Consider the following 6000-nt stretch of genomic DNA (forward strand, 5'->3'; position numbering starts at 1 on the left):
TTCTCTCACAATGGCTCCCTGTGGCCCACAGCCGAATACTATTAGCTCTGCCTGGCTCAGCTGCTTTCTGGGGCCCTAGACAATGCCCAAAGTTCTCCGCACTCCTGCTCAAGCTCTCCCCAAGGCAGTTCAACTGAGTGCCAAGTCCAAAAACACCAAAAACAGTTCACAGATAAATCCTTTCCAGTTTGCAGTCTCACTGCTGCTTGTACTTACGGCTGCCAGAGGGATTAGGTTGGTCAAACACATGCAACCTCTTGCCAGTTTTCCACTGTTTTTGTCCTCCTTTGGGGGTCCAGAAGTCCCTTGCTGACTCCCTGAATCCTCAAAGGGATGATTATATGTAGATCCCACCAGCCAGAGAAGCCTGGAGTCGTTTCTCCCCAGACTCACCATGCCCTGTTGCAGGGAAGTTGTTACTCGGCTACCATCTTGCACCAACTCCCTCCTTCTGCCAGAATTTCTTAATAGTATCATTTCTACCCCCTTTGAAATAGAAAAATTTATGTTAACAATGAACTCATGATGCTATTACTAATTAACACTCCTGACATCAGAGGATGAAAGTAACTGGTTTTGGCCCAGTGCCTATGGCTCAAGAGGCTAAGGCGCCAGCCACATATACCTGAGCTGGTGGGTTTGAATCCAGCCCAGGCCCACCAAACAACAATGGCAGCTGCAACCAAAAAATAGCCAGGCATTGTGGTGGGTGCCTGTAGTCTCAGCTACTTGGGAGGCTGAATCAAGAGAATTGCTTAAGCCTAGGAGTTCGAGGTTGCTGTGAGTTGTAATGCCACAGCACTCTACCCAGAGTGACAGCTCTGTCTCAAAATAAATAAATAAATAAATAAATAAATAAATAAATAAAACCAGAAAATAACTTTTCTCACAAGTTAGAAATAATGTGAATCATTAATCTGATAGGTATGATATCCTCTCTCACCACTGTTTTCAATACAACTTGTCTTTGCTGCCTTTTAGCATTCTTTCCTATGAATATGACATAATCATTTTTCTTTTTTTGAGACAGAGTCTCACTGTGTCGTTCTTCATAGAGTGCGGTGGCGACATAGCTCATAGCGACCTGAAACTCTTGGGCTTAAGTGATTCTCTTCCCTCAGCCTCCCAAGTAGCTGGGACTACAGGCCCCCGCCACAACAGCCGGCTATGTTTGTTGAAGTTGACATTGTTGTTTAGCTGGTCTGGGCAGGTTCAAATCTGCCAGCCTCAGTGTATGTGGCTGATGCCGCAACCACTGTGCTATGGGCACAGAGCTGACATAATCAATGTTTATAACTCCGTGTTATTTAGAGTGTTCTGAAATTCCCTATTAGCTACACTGCATGGATGGTATCTTTTCAGAGTTTGTGCATTGGTAGTGGGCACAGTATAGGGCACGCTTCTTGTGGCTGTTTGCATTAGTGAGCTGAATGTGCCCTTCCTGAGCCCAGCAACTCTCTTTGAGACAATTCCAGTATTAGGATAACACGACATGGTCCTTGTGTGTGCATTTCCATCAATATTTTGCTCTGCTACCTTCTGCCACTTCATTTGTTCTCCCTTCCTAAATTCAGGCTCAGATATGAAAGGAGAAAATTTTCAGAATGGCAATCCTCATAACCAGATATGTATCAACATCCTTCACTATGTCCTGAACATAAATTTCTTTTTATTTTTTTATTTCTTTATTAAATCATAGCTGTGTACATTAGTATGATCATGGGGCACCATATACTTGGTTCATAGACCGTTTGACACATTTTCATCACACTAGTTAACATAGCTTTCCTGGCATTTTCTTAATCTTGTACACTTACGTAGCCATGTGATAAATATTGCATAGGGATACTCACAAGACTTAGTGCCATTTAGACTCCCTAAGTGGAGGTATGTGAGAAAGACCATACAGGAATGAAGAAAGTAATAATGCTGACATCTTGCATCTTGTCAAAGAGGCCAGGCCCTGGACTCCATCATGGACCCACTCTCAAGCCCTTGCCATAATTGCAAGATGTGGAAGTGTTCAGATGCCTTTGAATTTTGTGCGCAAGCATGATCTGAGGTAATATGAGATGGGGGGAGAAGAGGGAATTGTCTTTGTTTACAGTTACATAGGACAGAGACAGCAGGCTTGAGATCCAACCACAACTTGCTATACAGTAGAACCTGTATAAGTTGACCACGTCAGGGACCATGACAAACTAGTCAACAAACAGAGGTAGTCCACACAAGGAACCAAGTCTACTGTACTGATACATACATGTGATGTGTGTGCAGTCTGTGAAAATTAGGTCAACTTAGGGATGTGATCAATGTAGGTGCGTGGTCAACAATGGCGCTTCTACTGTACATTAGAAGGTATAGAAACATGTGCAGCAATCCATTTGTACAAAAATGTTTGTTACTCTGGTACAACAGAAGAACAGATCAGTACCATATTTTAAACATCTTTTCATGCGTTATACATAAAAGTCATTCATTTTAAGGGTAAAATCTGATAAATTTTGGTAACTGTGCATAGGTATGCTACCATTAACATAATCTAGATTTTGACACTTCCATTACCCCTAAAAGTCCTGCAGGCTAGAGTGCAGTTAATCCCTGTGCCCATCCCCAGCACTAGGCAATCAAAGCTGTGTTTTCTGTATCTATACATTCACCCATTTAGACACTTCACATAAATGTAATCATATGGTATCTTTATAATTTGGCTTCTATCATCTGGTATGATGTATCTAAAGTTCTTTCACGTTGTAGCATGTGTCAGAATTTCAATTTTTCTAATGGCCGAAAAATCTTGTATAAATATATTAAGTCATTAAATCTGAAATATCAGATTTTGAATCAAAAGCTTAGTTTATTACATGTCAAACAAGAAGAATTACAGTCAAAGTATGGTCCTACTATTTTGTTTTTTTTATTATTGATGGGGATTCATTGAGGGTACAATAAGCCAGGTTACACTGATTGCATTTGTTAGGTAAAGTCCCTCTTGCAGTCATGTCTTGTCCCCAGAAGGTGTGTCACACACCAAGGCCCCACCCTTCTCCCTCCTTCCCCCGTTCTGCTTTTCCTCCCCCCCATGACCTTAATTGTCATTAATTGTCCTCATATCAAAATTCAGTACATAGGATTCATGCTTCTCCATTCTTGTGATCATTTACTAAGAATAATGTCTTCCACTTCCATCCAGGTTAATACGAAGGATGTAAAGTCTCCATTTTTTTTAATAGCTAAATAGTATTCCATGGTATACATATACCACAGCTTGTTAATCCATTCCTGGGTTGGTGGGCATTTAGGCTGTTTCCACATTTTGGCAATTGTAAATTGAGCTGCAATAAACAGTCTAGTACAAGTGTCCTTATGATAAAAGGATTTTTTTCCTTCTGGATAGATGCCCAGTTATGGGATTGCAGGATCGAATGGGAGGTCTAGCTTGAGTGCTTTGAGGTTTCTCCATACTTCCTTCCAGAAAGGTTGTACTAGTTTGCAGTCCCACCAGCTGTGTAAAAGTGTTCCCTTCTCTCCACATTCACGCTAGCATCTGCAGTTTTGAGATTTTGTGATGTGGGCCATTCTCACTGGGGTTAGATGGTATCTCAGGGCGGTTTTGATCTGCATTTCTCTAATATATAGGGATGATGAACATTTTTTCATATGATTGTTAGCCATTCGTTTGTCTTCTTTACAGAAGATTCTATTCATGTCTCTTGCCCATTGATATATGGGATTGTTGGCTTTTTTTATATGGATTAATTTGAGTTCTTTATAGATCCTAGTTATCAAGCTTTTGTCTGATTGAAAATATGCAAATATCCTTTCCCATTGTGTAGGTTGTCTCTTTGCTTTGGTTGTTGTCTCCTTGGCTGTACAGAAGCTTTTCAGTTTAATGAAGTCCCATTTGTTTATTTTTGTTGTTGTTGCAATTGCCATGTGAGTCTTCTTCATGATGTCTTTCCCTAGGCCAATATCTTTCCTATGCTTTCTTTGAGGATTTTTATTGTTTCATGCCTTAAATTTAAGTCCTTTATCCATCTTGAATCGATTTTTGTGAGTGGGGAATGGTGTGGGTCCAGTTTCAGTCTTTTACATGTGGCTATCCAGTTCTCCCAACACCATTTATTGAATAGGGAGTCTTTTCCCCAAAGTATGTTTTTGTTTGGTTTATCGAAGATTAGGTGGTTGTAAGATGTTAGTTTCATTTCTTGGTTTTCTATTCGATTCCAAGTGTCTATGTCTCTATTTTTGTGCCAGTACCATACTGTCTTGACTACTATGGCTTTGCAGTACAGCCTAAAATCTGGTATGCTGTTGCCCCCAGCTTTATTTTTATTACTAAGAACTGCCTTAGCTATACGGGTTTTTTTTCTGGTTCCATACAAAACACAGAATCATTATTTCCAAATCTTGAAAGTACGGTGTTGGTATTTTGATAGGAATGGCATTGAACAGGTAGATTGCTTTGGGAAGTATAGACATTTTAACGATGGTGATTCTGCACATCCATGAGCATGGTGTGTTCTTCCATTTGTTAAAATCTTCTGCTATTTCCCTTCTGAGGATTTCATAATTTTTTTTATAGAGGTCCTTCACCTCCTTCGTTAGATATATTCCTAGGTATTTCATTTTCTTTGAAACTATGGTGAAGGGAGTTGTGTCCTTAATTAGCTTCTAATCTTGACTGTTATTGGTGTATACAAAGGCTACTGACTTGTGGACATTGATTTTATATCCTGAAACATTACTGTATTTTTTGATGACTTCTAGGAGTCTTGTGGTTGAGTCTTTGGGGTTCTCTAAGTATAAGATAATGTCGTCAGCAAAGAGGGAGAGTTTGACTTCCTCTGCTCCCATTTGGATTCCCTTTATTTCCTTGTCTTGCCTAATTGTATTGGCTAGAACTTCCAGCACTACGTTGAATAGTAAAGGTGACAGAGGACAACCTTGTCTGGTTCCAGTTCTAAGAGGAAAAGCTTTCAGTTTTACTCCATTCTGTAAAATATTGGCTGTGGGTTTGTCATAGATAGTTTCAATCAGTTTTAGAAATGTGCCTATACCTATGCCTATACTTTTCAGGGTTATAATTAGAAAAGGATGCTGAATTTCATCAAATGCTTGTTCTGCATCTATTGAGAGGATCATGTGATCTTTATTTTTGCCTCTGTTAATATGGTGGATAACGTTTATGGACTTGCGTATGTTAAACCAGCCTTGCATCCCTGGGATGAAGCCTCCTTGATCATGATGAATGACTTTTTTGATGATAAGCTGTAATCTATTGGCTAGGATTTTGTTGAGAATTTTTGCATCTATATTCATGAGTGAGATTGGTCTGAAATTCTCCTTTTTGGTTGGATCTTTTCCTGGTTTTGGTATCAGGGTAATGTTTGCTTCATGGAATGTGTTGGAGGAAGATTCCTTCTTCCTCAATTTTTTGGAATAATTTCTGCAGTGCAGGAATAAGCTCTTCCTTGAAGGTTTGATAGAATTCTGGTGTGAAGCCATCTGGACCAGGGTATTTTTTGGTTGGAAGCTTTTTTATTGTTTCTTTAATCTCAGTGCTTGAATTTGGTCTGTTCAGGAGTTCTATTTATTCCTGGCTAAGTGTAGGGAGAGGGTGTGATTCCAAATATTGATCCATTTCCTTCACATTGTCAAATTTCTGGGCATAGAGTTTCTGGTAGTATTCAGAGATGATCTCTTGTATCTCTGTGGGATCAGTTGTTATTTCCCCTTTATCATTTCTGATTGAAGTTACTAGAGATTTTACTTTTCTATTTCTCATTAGTGTGGCCAATGGTTTACCTATTTCATTATTTTTTTTCAAAAAACCAACTCCATGTTTCATTAATTTTCTGAATGATTCTTTTGTTTTCAATTTCATTGATCTCTGATTTGATTTTGGATGTTTCTTTTTTCTATTGATATTAGGCTTATATTGTTCTTCTTTTTCCAATTCCGTAAGATGGCTTGTGAGTTTGTTGATGTACTCTCTTT

Source organism: Nycticebus coucang, chromosome X, assembly GCF_027406575.1.
Source record: "Nycticebus coucang isolate mNycCou1 chromosome X, mNycCou1.pri, whole genome shotgun sequence".
Taxonomy (NCBI): domain Eukaryota; kingdom Metazoa; phylum Chordata; class Mammalia; order Primates; family Lorisidae; genus Nycticebus; species Nycticebus coucang.